Source organism: Oncorhynchus nerka, unplaced genomic scaffold (assembly GCF_034236695.1).
Source record: "Oncorhynchus nerka isolate Pitt River unplaced genomic scaffold, Oner_Uvic_2.0 unplaced_scaffold_1801, whole genome shotgun sequence".
Taxonomy (NCBI): domain Eukaryota; kingdom Metazoa; phylum Chordata; class Actinopteri; order Salmoniformes; family Salmonidae; genus Oncorhynchus; species Oncorhynchus nerka.
This window is the reverse complement of record NW_027039537.1, coordinates 20,084-34,590: the sequence shown is the minus strand read 5'-3', so window position 1 is coordinate 34,590 and position 14,507 is coordinate 20,084. Positions and strand designations below refer to the sequence as shown.

Here is a 14,507-nt window from a genome sequence, read left to right as displayed (position 1 = left end):
ACTCTGTACTGGTACCTCCTGTATATAGCCTCCACATTGACTCTGTACTGGTCCCTCCTGTATATAGCCTCCACATTAACTCTGTACTGGTACCTCCTGTATATAGCCTCCACATTGACTCTGTACTGGTACCCCTGTATATCCACATTAACCTCCACATTGACTCTGTACTGGGTACCTCCTGTATATAGCCTCCACATTGACTCTGTACTGGTACCCCCTGTATATAGCCTCCACATTGACTCTGTACTGGTACCCCTGTATATAGCCTCCACATTAACTCTGTACTGGTACCTCCTGTATATAGCCTCCACATTGACTCTGTACTGGTACCTCCTGTATATAGCCTCCACATTGACTCTGTACTGGTACCCCCTGTATATAGCCTCCACATTGACTCTGTACTGGTACCCCTGTATATAGCCTCCACATTGACTCTGTACTGGTACTCTGTACTGGTACCTCCTGTATATAGCCTCCACATTGACTCTGTACTGGTACCCCTGTATATAGCCTCCACATTGACTCTGTACTGGTACCCCCTGTATATAGCCTCCACATTGACTCTGTACTGGTACATTGACTCTGTACCTGTATATAGCCTCCACATTGACTCTGTACTGGTACCTCCTGTATATAGCCTCCACATTGACTCTGTACTGGTACTCCCCTGTATATAGCCTCCACATTAACTCTGTACTGGTACCTCCTGTATATAGCCTCCACATTGACTCTACTGGTACCCCCTGGCCTCCACATTACTCTGTACTCCTGTATATAGCCTCCACATTAACTCTGTACTGGTACCTCCTGTATATAGCCTCCACATTGACTCTGTACTGGTACCTCCTGTATATAGCCTCCACATTGACTCTGTACTGGTACCTCCTGTAGCCTCCACATTACTCTGTACCTCCTGTATACCTCCACATTGACTCTGTACTGGTACCCCCCTGTATATAGCCTCCACATTGACTCTGTACTGGTACCCCCTGTATATAGCCTCCACATTAACTCTGTACTGGTACCTCCTGTATATAGCCTCCACATTGACTCTGTACTGGTACCTCCTGTATATAGCCTCCACATTGACTCTGTACTGGTACCCCTGTATATAGCCTCCACATTAACTCTGTACTGGTACCTCCTGTATATAGCCTCCACATTAACTCTGTACTGGTACCTCCTGTATATAGCCTCCACATTGACTCTGTACTGGTACCTCCTGTATATAGCCTCCACATTGACTCTGTACTGGTACCCCCTGTATATAGCCTCCACCCTGTATATAGCCTCCACATTGACTCTGTACTGGTACCTCCTGTATATAGCCTCCACATTGACTCTGTACTGGTACCTCCTGTATATAGCCTCCACATTGACTCTGTACTGGTACCTCCTGTATATAGCCTCCACATTGACTCTGTACTGGTACCTCCTGTATATAGCCTCCACATTGACTCTGTACTGGTAGCCTCCACATTGACCTGTATATAGCCTCCACATTAACTCTGTACTGGTACCTCCTGTATATAGCCTCCACATTGACTCTGTACTGGTACCTCCTGTATATAGCCTCCACATTGACTCTCTGGTACCCCTGTATATAGCCTCCACATTGACTCTGTACTGGTACCCCTGTATATAGCCTCCACATTGACTCTGTACTGGTACCCTGTATATAGCCTCCACATTGACTCTGTACTGGTACCCCTGTATATAGCCTCCACATTGACTCTGTACTGGTACCCCCTGTATATAGCCTCCACATTGACTCTGTACTGGTACCCCCTGTATATAGCCTCCACATTGACTCTGTACTGGTACCTCCTGTATATAGCCTCCACATTGACTCTGTACTGGTACCTCCTGTATATAGCCTCCACATTGACTCTGTACTGGTACCCCCTGTATATAGCCTCCACATTGACTCTGTACTGGTACCTCCTGTATATAGCCTCCACATTAACTCTGTACTGGTACCTCCTGTATATAGCCTCCACATTGACTCTGTACTGGTACCTCCTGTATATAGCCTCCACATTGACTCTGTACTGGTACCCCTGTATATATATAGCCTCCACATTGACTCTGTACTGGTACCCCCATTAGCCTCCACATTGACTCTGTACTGGTACCTCCTGTATATAGCCTCCACATTAACTCTGTACTGGTACCTCCTGTATATAGCCTCCACATTGACTCTGTACTGGTACCTCCTGTATATAGCCTCCACATTAACTCTGTACTGGTACCTCCTGTATATAGCCTCCACATTAACTCTGTACTGGTACCTCCTGTATATAGCCTCCACATTGACTCTGTACTGGTACCCCCTGTATATAGCCTCCACATTGACTCTGTACTGGTACCTCCTGTATATAGCCTCCACATTAACTCTGTACTGGTACCTCCTGTATATAGCCTCCACATTAACTCTGTACTGGTACCTCCTGTATATAGCCTCCACATTGACTCTGTACTGGTACCTCCTGTATATAGCCTCCACATTAACTCTGTACTGGTACCTCCTGTATATAGCCTCCACATTGACTCTGTACTGGTACCTCCTGTATATAGCCTCCTCTGTACTGGTACCTCCTGTATATAGCCTCCACATTGACTCTGTACTGGTACATTGACTCTGGTACCCCCTATAGCCTCCACATTGACTCTGTACTGGTACCTCCTGTATATAGCCTCCACATTAACTCTGTACTGGTACCTCCTGTAGCCTCCACATTAACTCTGTACTGGTACCTCCTGTATATAGCCTCCACATTGACTCTGTACTGGTACCCCTGTATATAGCCTCCACATTGACTCTGTACTGGTACCCCCTGTATATAGCCTCCACATTGACTCTGTACTGGTACCCCTGTATATAGCCTCCACATTGACTCTACTGGTACTCCTGTATATAGCCTCCACATTAACTCCTGTATATAGCCTCCACATTAACTCTGTACTGGTACCTCCTGTATATAGCCTCCACATTGACTCTGTACTGGTACCTCCTGTATATAGCCTCCACATTGACTCTGTACTGGTACCTCCTGTATATAGCCTCCACATTGACTCTGTACTGGTACCCCCTGTATATAGCCTCCACATTGACTCTGTACTGGTACCCCTGTATATAGCCTCCACATTGACTCTGTACTGGTACCTCCTGTATATAGCCTCCACATTGACTCTGTACTGGTACCTCCTGTATATAGCCTCCACATTGACTCTGTACTGGTACCCCTGTATATAGCCTCCACATTGACTCTGTACTGGTACCCCTGTATATAGCCTCCACATTGACTCTGTACTGGTACCTCCTGTATATAGCCTCCACATTGACTCTGTACTGGTACCCCCTGTATATAGCCTCCACATTGACTCTGTACTGGTACCCCCTGTATATAGCCTCCACATTGACTCTGTACTGGTACCTCCTGTATATAGCCTCCACATTAACTCTGTACTGGTACCTCCTGTATATAGCCTCCACATTAACTCTGTACTGGTACCCCCTGTATATAGCCTCCACATTGACTCTGTACTGGTACCTCCTGTATATAGCCTCCACATTGACTCTGTACTGGTACCTCCTGTATATAGTATATAGCGCTCCACATTGACTCTGTACTGGTACCCCTGTATATAGCCTCCACATTGACTCTGTACTGGTACCCCCTGTATATAGCCTCCAAATTGACTCTGTACTGGTACCTCCTGTATACAGCCTCCACATTAACTCTGTACTGGTACCTCCTGTATACAGCCTCCACATTAACTCTGTACTGGTACCTCCTGTATATAGCCTCCACATTGACTCTGTACTGGTACCTCCTGTATATAGCCTCCACATTGACTCTGTACTGGTACCTCCTGTATACAGCCTCCACATTAACTCTGTACTGGTACCTCCTGTATATAGCCTCCACATTGACTCTGTACTGGTACCTCTGTATATAGCCTCCACATTGACTCTGTACTGGTACCTCCTGTATATAGCCTCCACATTGACTCTGTACTGGTACCCCCTGTATATAGCCTCCACATTAAGTATGATGTATCCACTGATTATACCAAACATTTCGAACACCTTCCTAATATGGAGTTGGACCCTCCCCTTTTCCCCTCAGAACAGCCTCAATTCGTCGGGGCATGGACTCTACAAGGTGTCGAAAGCATTCCACAGGGATGCTGGCCCATGTTGACTCCAATGCTTTCCACAATTGTGTCAAGTTGGCTGGGTGTCCTTTGGTTGCAGTGGGGTCTCCTCAGAGGAGGATGGGGAGGACCATCGTCCTCAGTTATTTTCAGAAAAATAAAAATGGTAAAATATTTAAAAGTGGTCCTTTTTAGATAGATCTATACTAAATATAATCACGTCACCAAATAATTTATTAAAACATACTATTTTGCATCCTCCTCTGGATACATTGACTTCAATACAAAACCTAGGAGGATTATGGTTCTCAAGGCTTCCTTAGACTTACACAGTTATTATGACAACTTCCGGAGGACATCCTCCAACCCATCAGAGCTCTTGCAGCATGAACTGACATGATGTCCAACCAATGAAAGGATCAGATAATGTATCTAGTACTGAAAGCATAAGCTACAGCTAGCTAGCACTGCAGTGCATAACATGTGGTGAGTAGTTGACTAAAAGAGATAAAAATACAATAGTTGAACAGTTTTGAACAAATTATTTTATTCCAAAATGAAGGAGAAGCGAGAGAGAGATATTTCGTCATTTATTTTCCACTTTCAGTTTCACTTACTTAGCTAGCAAATGCAGCTATCTAGTTTAGTCTACTCAAACTCTTGACTCAAACAGAGGGATGCTATGTTAGCTAGCTGGCTATGACTATCCAACACAACACTGGAACTCTTCCAAGTCAAGGCAAGCTTTTGGTTTTACTAATTTATTGCCACTGGGACCCGCCAAGGTAAGTGCTAAACTGCTTACTGACTGTACACTGTAACGTTACTGCATGATTGTAGCAGGTTTACTAACGAGTTAGTTCTATTAGCTCTGTTGACTATGATGTTATTTTAGCTAATATGGTGACAACAATGTAAGCTGTGTGTTTCAGTTATGAAATGGTTTGGCTTGGAAAGGTTTTTTCTCCTAGTGACATACAGCTGATGTGTTGTGCATTGAAGTACAGAAACAAAGGGAGAAGGTGATAAGAGGAGAGCACATAGATGCAAGAAGGAATACAACGTGTCTGTGTATTCATTCCGCCGATTCTGTTGACAAACGTTTAAATGGAACAAAACGGGGATAAACATACCTGAATTTGTCCAGTGATATCTCTATTTCAGCTAGATGCAGGCGAGAGTGTGCAAGGCAGTATTGAATGTGTCACTGTCTGTCTATGTGTCACTGTCTGTCATCGCACAAAATTCTCTCGACCTGTGTGAACCTACATTCTAAACTTTCATTCATAGGCTAGGTTGTTACCTCATGATGGGTACAGGGACAATTAGAGTATCACGTAGTAGCCTAAACCTATTGCTGTTACATTGAACAGGGTGAGGGACATATGAATGACAGTCATCCAATATGCTGTAATAGAATTAAGGCCATGCTCATGAAAAAACACATCGTCCTGCCTCATCTTAAACGGCACAAACCACCACTGTTTGGGTGGTGGACCACTCTTGGTACACATGGGAAACTGTTGAGCTGAAAAACCCAGCAGCGTTGCAGTTCTTGACACAAACCGGTGCGCCTGGCACCTACTACCATACCCCGTGCAAAGTCACTTAAATATTTTGTCTTCCCCATTAACTCTCTAAATGGCACACATGCACAATCCATGTCTCATGTCTCAAGGCTTAAAAATCCTTATTTAACCTGTCTCCCCCCTTCATCTACACGGATTGAAGTGGATTTAACTAGTGACATCAGTAAGGGATCATAGCTTTAGCCTGGATTCACCTAGTCAGTCTATGTCATGGAAGGAGCAGCTGTTCTTAATGTTTTGTCTACCCAGTGTAAAGCACTACAGATAATCAAGTGCTATTTGCATGTGATGCATTTGTTCTGTTGTTTACAGGATGATTTGTATCTTATAGAGCGTGGCTTTAAGGGAATAGTATGGTCACATGTAGATAAAAAAGAATGTGAAAAATTAACAGAGAAAATGTATATCAACACACTACCTATTCATATAAGTATTTATTAATCATCTACATATTCATATTGAGCTTCTACGTCTGTGTACAGGAACGTATTATTTGGAAGAGAAAATATATCAGCTTACTGTTAAATAATTATGACGTTCTTTCCAATACGAAAAGTGTTGTAACTACTGTTTCCAAACTGCGTTACCCACTCCAGCCAGCAGATGGCGACGAGCGTCTTTCAGTTGACTCTTCTTTCGTGACGTATATTGGACGGGACGGGACGCTTCTTCAGGAACAACAAGGCGCCACCTCTTTCGACCACCTCGGTAGCTTGCTAGCCAACATAAAAGTGAAAGATTGACGCTTTAGACCATGTTAATGTACATTATCTAATCTCAGTGTTTTAAACACAGTTCTGTTGACGTATTAACTGGTTAACTGTACCCTAATTTGCAAACTTGTTAAAGATTTATGCTGAGCCGAGCACTAGGCTAGTCGCTAATGCTAACTAGCTAGCTAACATCCCTGACCATGAGTTCATTAAAGTACTCATCCCCTGCTAATGAAGAGGAGGTCTGCTGTTTTAATGTACATTAGCTAACCTCAGTGTTTTAAACAAGTTTCGTTTGACGTATCAACTGGTTCAATTTGCAAACGTGTTAAAGATTGATACTGAGCCTAGCACTAGGCTAGACGCTAATGCTAGCTAGCTAGATAACATCCCTGACCATGAGCTCACTAAACTACTCCTCCCTTGCTAATGAAGAGGGTGTCGGCTGTATGGAGAAAGAATCTTTCAGAATGAAAAAGGAGGAAGAGGCTGTTATAGTGAAAGAAGAGAAAGAACCGTTTAGAGAGGAAGATGATGCTATCTCAATAAAGGTGAAGGAGGAAGACGTTTTGGGGGTGAAAGAGGAAGAGACAGAATATCAGATTAACACCAGTGAGTACTGTCTTCAACAGGGACACAAACTATGCAGTTGTTGAACTAATGTGTGGTTTTAAAGGGGCATTCTACTGAAGTTCTACACTTGAATATGTTGTTCAGTACTGTAGGAATTGTTAAAGGGTCGATATGCCATTGGTTCATATATTTTAGGGACTTTTCAATTAGATGTATTGAATTCTCCATGTGGTCTATATTAAAGTTCCCCTCATCTAATATAACAGGCTTTTAAAATTCTATATTGGTGCATATGTTCTACTTAAAATAACAAAGGGACGCAAAAGCGACCCATTTCGTGGAACGACCCTTTTACATTTGCATCACAAACACTGTTTTAGGAAATCATGATGAAAGTGGCCATTTTAGACATATGCATGCCTCTTGTAAGACTCTATGATTGCAATAGATGGTCATAAGTTTACCATCTGTTTGATGTCCTCGTTCACACAGGAGAGAGACATGACTATTATGGATCCTCTGGGGAGCCTCAACAACATCCTGATGCTGACGAGGAAGAGAAGAGTCTCTCCAGATCAGAACACCAGATGGTACAGCTTGGTCTGGCCTAGCATACAGTTTGCTCTCTCTGGGTCTGGGATGGGTTTCTGTAAAACACTTCATGTCAACAGTGGCATCAGCAGGTCTAGCATACAGCTTGGTCTGGTCTAGCATACAGCTTGCTCTCTCTGGGTCTGGGATGGGTTTCTGTATATCACTTCATGACAACAGTGACATCAGCATCCATAATGATATGTGTCTGTGTCCCCTGTTTATGGTAACCAGGACAACGCTAGCCCCTCCTCCCTCCCGGAGTCCCCGTGTCATGCCTCTCCTGGTAGCACCTTACTGCTGGGTATGAAGAGGTTGTCTGTGCTGCTGGTGGACTGCAGGAAAACAACGGGGCTGAGTGGAACTGTGAGAGGAGGAGAAGAGAAGAAAGGATCAGATTTGACACATCAAAGTAAGTAGTTTAGTTTGAACAAATACAAAGCTAGCTTTGGAGAGAAAGTTTCAAGATTATCCAATGTAAGGTGCTTGTTTTACAAAAACTTTTCCTTAAAACATTATGGATATTACATTGCCTGTCCCAGTCAACCCCCCTATCTTTACAAGACTGTAGAACAGGCAAACTAAACTCAAGACACTGTTAATTAACTAATACTGGAGGAAAGCTGTGATCAGGCTGCCCACTCAAGAGAAAGCTTCAAACTGTAACCAGTGCCGGCAACCTTGTTCAGGTTGTCAATCAACCTACCAGGGTAGTTACAAACAGTAGAGGAATGAAATCAACAACATGGTTTGATCATATCTTTACTAATGCTGCAGAAATGGGTTTTAAAGCAGTATCCAGATCCATCAGATGTAGTGATCACATTATAGTAGCCATGTCTAGGAAAACCACAGTTCCAAAGGCTGGGCCTAATATTGTGTATAAGAGGTCATGCATTTTTTTGTAGTGATTCCTATGTTGTTGATGTAAATCATATTTGTTTGCCCTTGGTGTGTAATGATGAGCAACCAGACGCTGCCCTTGACACATTTGAAACTGCTTATCCCAGTTACTAATAAGCAGCACCCATTAAGAAAATGACTGTAAAAACTGTTAAATCCATGTGAATTGATGAGGAATTACAAAATGGTATGATGAAGAGGGAGGCAAAAAAGATGGCAAATAGGTCTGGCTGAATAACTGATTGGCAAACCTATTGCATATTGAGAAATCATGTGACTAAACTGAATAAAAAGAAGAAACTACACTATGAAACAAAGATAAATGACATGAAGAATGATAGTAAAAAATCTTTGGAGCATCTTCAATGCTCAAATAAAATCAACAATGACAAGTCACTGGTGTATGATAACGTGGATGGAAAATTGAGGATAATAGCGGCCGATATTGCCATTCCTATTTGCCTTGTCTTGAATTTAAGCCTACTAGAAAGTGTGTGCCCTCAGGCCTAGAGGGAAGCTAAAGTAATTCCACTACCCAAGAATAGTAAAGCTCCCTTTACTGGCTTAAATAGCTGACCAATCAGCCTGTTACCAACCCTTGCAATTTTGGGAAAAAAATATTTGACCAGATACAATGCTATTTTACAGTAAACAAATATAGACTTTTAGCTTATAGGGAAGTTCATTCAACAAGCACAGCACTTACAAATGACTAATTGGCTGAGAGAAATTGATGATAAAAATACTGTTGGGGCTGTTTTGTTTGACTTCAGTGCGGCATTTGACATTATCGATCATAGTCTGTTGCTGACAAAAACGTATGGCTTTACACCCCCTGCTATATTGTGGATAAAGAGTTTTTCTTTTAAAATGTAACCTTTATTTAATTAGGCAAGTCAGTTAAGAACAAATTATTTTTTTCAATGACGGCCTACGACTGCCTTGTTCAGGGGCAGAACGACAGAGTTTTTTACCTTGTCAACTCGGGGATTCGATCCAGCAATCTTTCGGTTACTGGCCTACCGCTCTAACCACTAGGCTACCTGCCGCCCCAGAGCTACAAAATCAAGTTTGAATCAGGAATTCCCCAGGGCAGCTGTTTGGCACCTACTTTTTTCAATCTTTACCAACAACATTCCAATGACATTTGAGTAAAGCCAGTGAGTCTATGTATGTGGATGACTCAACACCGTACACGTCAGCTACTACAGCGACTGAAATGACTGCAACACTTAACATAGAGCTGCAGTTAGTTTCAGAATGGGTGTCAAGGAATATGTTAGTCCTAAATATTTCTGATTACCTTAAAACCTCTTGGTGTTAGGGGGCAGTATTTTCATTTTTGGGGAAAAAACGTCCCCGTTTTAAACGGGATATTTTGTCAGGAAAAGATGCTAGAATATGCATATAATTGACAGCGTTGGATAGAAAACACTCTAACGTTTCCAAAACTGTAAAGATATTGTCTGTGAGTATAACAGAACTGATGTTGCAGGCGAAAGCCTGAGAAAAATCTAACACGGAAGTGCCCCAGGTTTTGAAAGCGCTGCGTTCCAATGACTCACTATATGGCTTTGAATGTACCACTAACGAGCTTACGCTTTGTACGTATTCCCCAAGGTGTCTACAGCATTGTGACGTAGTTTTATGCATTTCTGTTGAAGAATAGCCGTATGGGGGCACATTGCGTTAGTGGTCACATGGTGGCTCCGAGAGAGATTCTCGCGTAAAGTGCAGAGGTAGCCATTACTCCAATCCGTCCTTGAGAAAAAGGAATTGTCCCGACTGATATATTATCAAATAGATATTAGAAAAACACCTTGAGGATTGATTCTAAACGTTTGCCATGTTTTTGTCGATATTATGGAGCTAATTTGGAATATTTTTCGGAGTTGTGACCGCTATTTCCGGGCGATTTCTCAGCCAAACATGAAGAACAAACGGAGCTATTTCGCCTACAAAAATAATATTTTGGGAAAAAATTAACTTTGGCTGTCTACCTGGGAGTCTCGTGAGTGAAAACATCCGAAGTTCATCAAAGGTAAACGATTGAATTTGATTGCTTTTCTGAATTCCGTGACAAGTTTGCCTGCTGCTAGCTAGGCATAATGCTATGCTAGGCTATGATAAACTTACACAGTTGCTTGTCTAGCGTTGGCTGTAAAGCATATTTTGAAAATCTGAGATGACAGGGTGATTAACAAAAGGCTAAGCTGTGTTCCAATATATTTCACTTGTGATTTTCATGAATAGGAATATTTTCTAGGAAGATTTATGTCCGTTGCGTTATGCTAATTAGTGTCAGATGATGATAACGGTCCCGTTCACGGGCTGGGTGTCACTACAGTTTAAGTTACATGGCCTACTATGCTAATTCTGTAGCGGTATTGTTAGAGGGGGCTAAATAAATATTTTGTTGGTGCGCCAGGCAGGTATTAACCCTAGTTATTAAAGTTAGTTATTACCTATTATAACATTATTATTTTTTAAATATTATTCAAACCGAAAGGATGAGAATAGAATAGATAGAGTAGCGCTTCCAGACACATTCTAAACATTATGGAGACTTAAAGGAGGACTGTAACAGCTAATGTTGAAGCATTATGGAGTCTTAAAGCAGGACTGTAGCAGCTAATGATGAAGCATTATGGAGTCTTAAAGGAGGACTGTAGCATCTAATGATGAAACCTTATGGAGTCTTAAAGGAGGACTGTAGCATCATGAGGTAATCACCGGGAATTCATTTAAATTAACATGTGTGCCTTTTTAGAAGTTAAGTTGTGGAATTTCATTCCTTATAACCTGTTTGGGATAGGGGGCAGTATTTTCACGTCCGGATGAAAAGCGTTCCCAAAGTAAACTACCTGCTACCTGCCCAGAAGCTAGGATATGCATATAATTGGTATATGGTAGGTTTGGATAGAAAACACTCTAAAGTTTCTAAAACTGTTACAATAATGTCTGTGCGTATATCATAACTTATTTGGCAGGTGAAACCCCGAGGACAAACCATCCAGGAGGAATTTTTTGTTGTTGAGGTGACTCTGTTTTCAAATGTTTTTTTGTGGCACTTTTCTGTGGCACTTGGTTGCAGTTCCTATTGCTTCCACTAGATGTCAACAGTCTTTAGAAATTGGTTGATGTTTTTCTTTAGAGAAATGAAGAAGTTCGGCTATTCAGAACGAGGGTCCAGCCTAGTGCTCTCTAATGTTTTGATGCGCGCTCCAGGTCACGCGCTTCACGTTGTTTTTATCCGGTATTGAACACAGTTTATCCCATCTTAAATTTTCTCGATTATTTATGTTTTAAAATACCTAAAGTTGGATTAGGAAAGTTGTTTGAAATGTTTGGACAGCATTTACAGGTATCGTATTAGATATTTTGTAGTCATGCTGGGCGAGTTGGAACCAGTGTTTTTTTTAAATCAAACGCGCCAAATAAATGGACATTTTGGAGATATAACGACGGAATTAATCGAAGAAAAGGACCATTTGTGATGTTTATGGGACATTGGAGTGCCAACAGAAGAAGCTCTTCAAAGGTAAGGCACAAATTATATCGTTATTTCTGAGGTTTGTGTCGCGCCTGGTGGGTTGAAATATGATTGTCGTGGGTTGAAATATGATTGTCGTGTGTTTGTTTGATGGGGTGCTGTCCTCAGATAATCGCATGGTTTGCTTTTGCCGTAAAGCCTTTTTGAAATCTGACACGGTGGCTAGATTAACAAGAAGTTAACCTTTGCACTTGTGAATGCATGAAAGTTAAATATTTCTAATAAAAAAATAAAAAAATACTTTGCACTCTGCAATTTCACCGGATGTTGTCAACGTTCCGCTAGCGGAATCCCTAGCCATAACATGCTCAGCCCCCTCCTGTACTCCCTGTTCACTCATGACTGCATGGCCAGACACGACTCCAACGCCATCATTGAACAGTGTCATCAGGCCTGATCACTGACAACAACAACAAAGCCTACAGGGAGGAGGTCAGAGACCTGGTCGTGTGGTGCCAGGACAGCAACCATTGTGATGTTGCATAGCAGAGAAGGTATGGTGAGATTCGAAATGGTCGGTAATGGATGGACCTTAGAAAGGCAAGGTAGGATAGATATAGGTCTGTAGCAGTTTGGGTCAAGAGTGTCCCCCCCTTTGAAGAGGGGGCTGCTTTCCAATCTTTGGGAATCTCAGACGACACGAAAGAGAGGTTGAACAGGCTAGTAATAGGGGTGGCAACAATTTCGGCAGATAATTTTAGAAAGAAAGGGTCCAGATTGTCTAGCCCGGGTTGATTTGTAGGGGTCCAGATTTTGCCACTCTGTCAGAACATCAGCTGACTGGATTTGGGAGGAAGAGAAATGGGGAAGGCTTGGGCGAGTTGCTGTGGGGGGTGCAGTGCTGTTGACCGGGGTAGGAGTAGCCAGGTGGAAAGCATGGCCAGCCATAGAAAAATGCTTATTGAAATTCGCAATTATGGTGGATTTATCAGTGGTGAGAGTGTTTCCTATCTTCAGTGCAGTGGGCAGCAGCGAGGAGGTGTTCTTATTCTCCATGGACTTTAGTGTCCCAGAACTTTTTTGAGTTAGTTTTGCATGAAGCAAATTTCTGCTTGAAAAAGCTAACCTTAGCTTTTCTAACTGCCTGTGTATAATGGTTTCTAGCTTCCCTGAACAGCTGCATATCACGGGGGCTGTTCGATGCTAATGCAGAACGCCATAGGATGTTTTTGTGTTGGTTAAGGGCAGTCAGGTCTGGGGAGAACCAAGGGCTATATCTATTCCTGGTTCTAAATTTCTTGAATGGGGCATGCTTATTTAAGATGGTTAGGAAGGCATTTAAAAAAAAATACCCAGGCATCCTCTACTGACGGGATGAGATCAATATCCTTCCAGGATACCCCGGCCAGGTCGATAAGAAAGGCCTACTCGCTGAAGTGTTTCAGGGAGCGTTTGACAGTGATGAATGGAGGTCGTTTGACCGCTGACCCATTACGGATGCAGGCAATGAGGCAGTGATCGCTGAGATCTTGGTTGATAACAGCAGAGTTGTATTAAGAGGGCAAGTTGGTTAGGATGATATCTATGAGGGTGCCCGTGTTTAAGGCTTTGGGGAGGTTCATTGATAATTTGTGTGAGATTGAGGGCATCACGTTTAGATTGTAGGATGGCTGGGGTGTTAAGCATGTTCCAGTTTAGGTCGCCTAGCAGCACGAGCTCGAAGATAGATGGGGGGGCAATCAGTTCACATATGGTGTCCAGAGCACAGCTGGGGGCAGAGGGTGGTCTATAGCAGGCTTCAACCATGAGAGATGGGATCTAAAACAAAAATCCAGAAAATCACATTGAATGATTTTTAAGTAATTAATTTGCATTTTATTGAGAGCCAGAGTTACTTCTGCTGCAGAGGATAAGTTCATTAGAGTTACCAGCCTCAGAAATTGCTGCCCAAATAAATGCTTCACAGAGTTGAATGAACAGACACATCTCAATATCAACTGTTCAGAGGAGACTGTGTGAATCAGGCCTTCATGGTTGAATTGCTGCAAAGAAACCACTACTCAAGCACACCAATAAGAAGAAGAGACTTGCTTGGGCCAAGAAAAACGAGCAATGGACATTAGACCGGTGGTTATCTGTCCTTGGGTCTGATGAGTCCAAATTTGAGATTTTTGGATCCGAGCGTCATGTCTTTGTGAGACGAAGAGTAGATGAACAGATTCTCCGCATGTGTGGTTCCCACCGTGAAGCATGGAGGAGGAGATGTGATGGTGTGCGGGTGCTTTGCTGTTGACAGTGTCATGACTAAATAAATCAAAGTCACACTTAACCAGCATGGCTTCCACAGCATTCTACAGCTATATGCCATCCCATCTGGTTTGGGCTTAGTCCCACTGTCATTTGATTTTCAACAGGACAATGACCCAACACACCTCCAGGCTGTGTAAGAGCTATTTTACCAAGAAGGAGAGTGATGGAGTG

At 42.6% G+C, this 14,507-nt stretch overlaps 1 pseudogene; it reads left to right on the top strand.

Annotated features, from left to right (window-relative positions):
- LOC135567797 (zinc finger protein 91-like) overlaps nt 1-14,507 on the top strand; it is a 37,012-nt pseudogene that overhangs the window by 19,555 nt on the left and 2,950 nt on the right.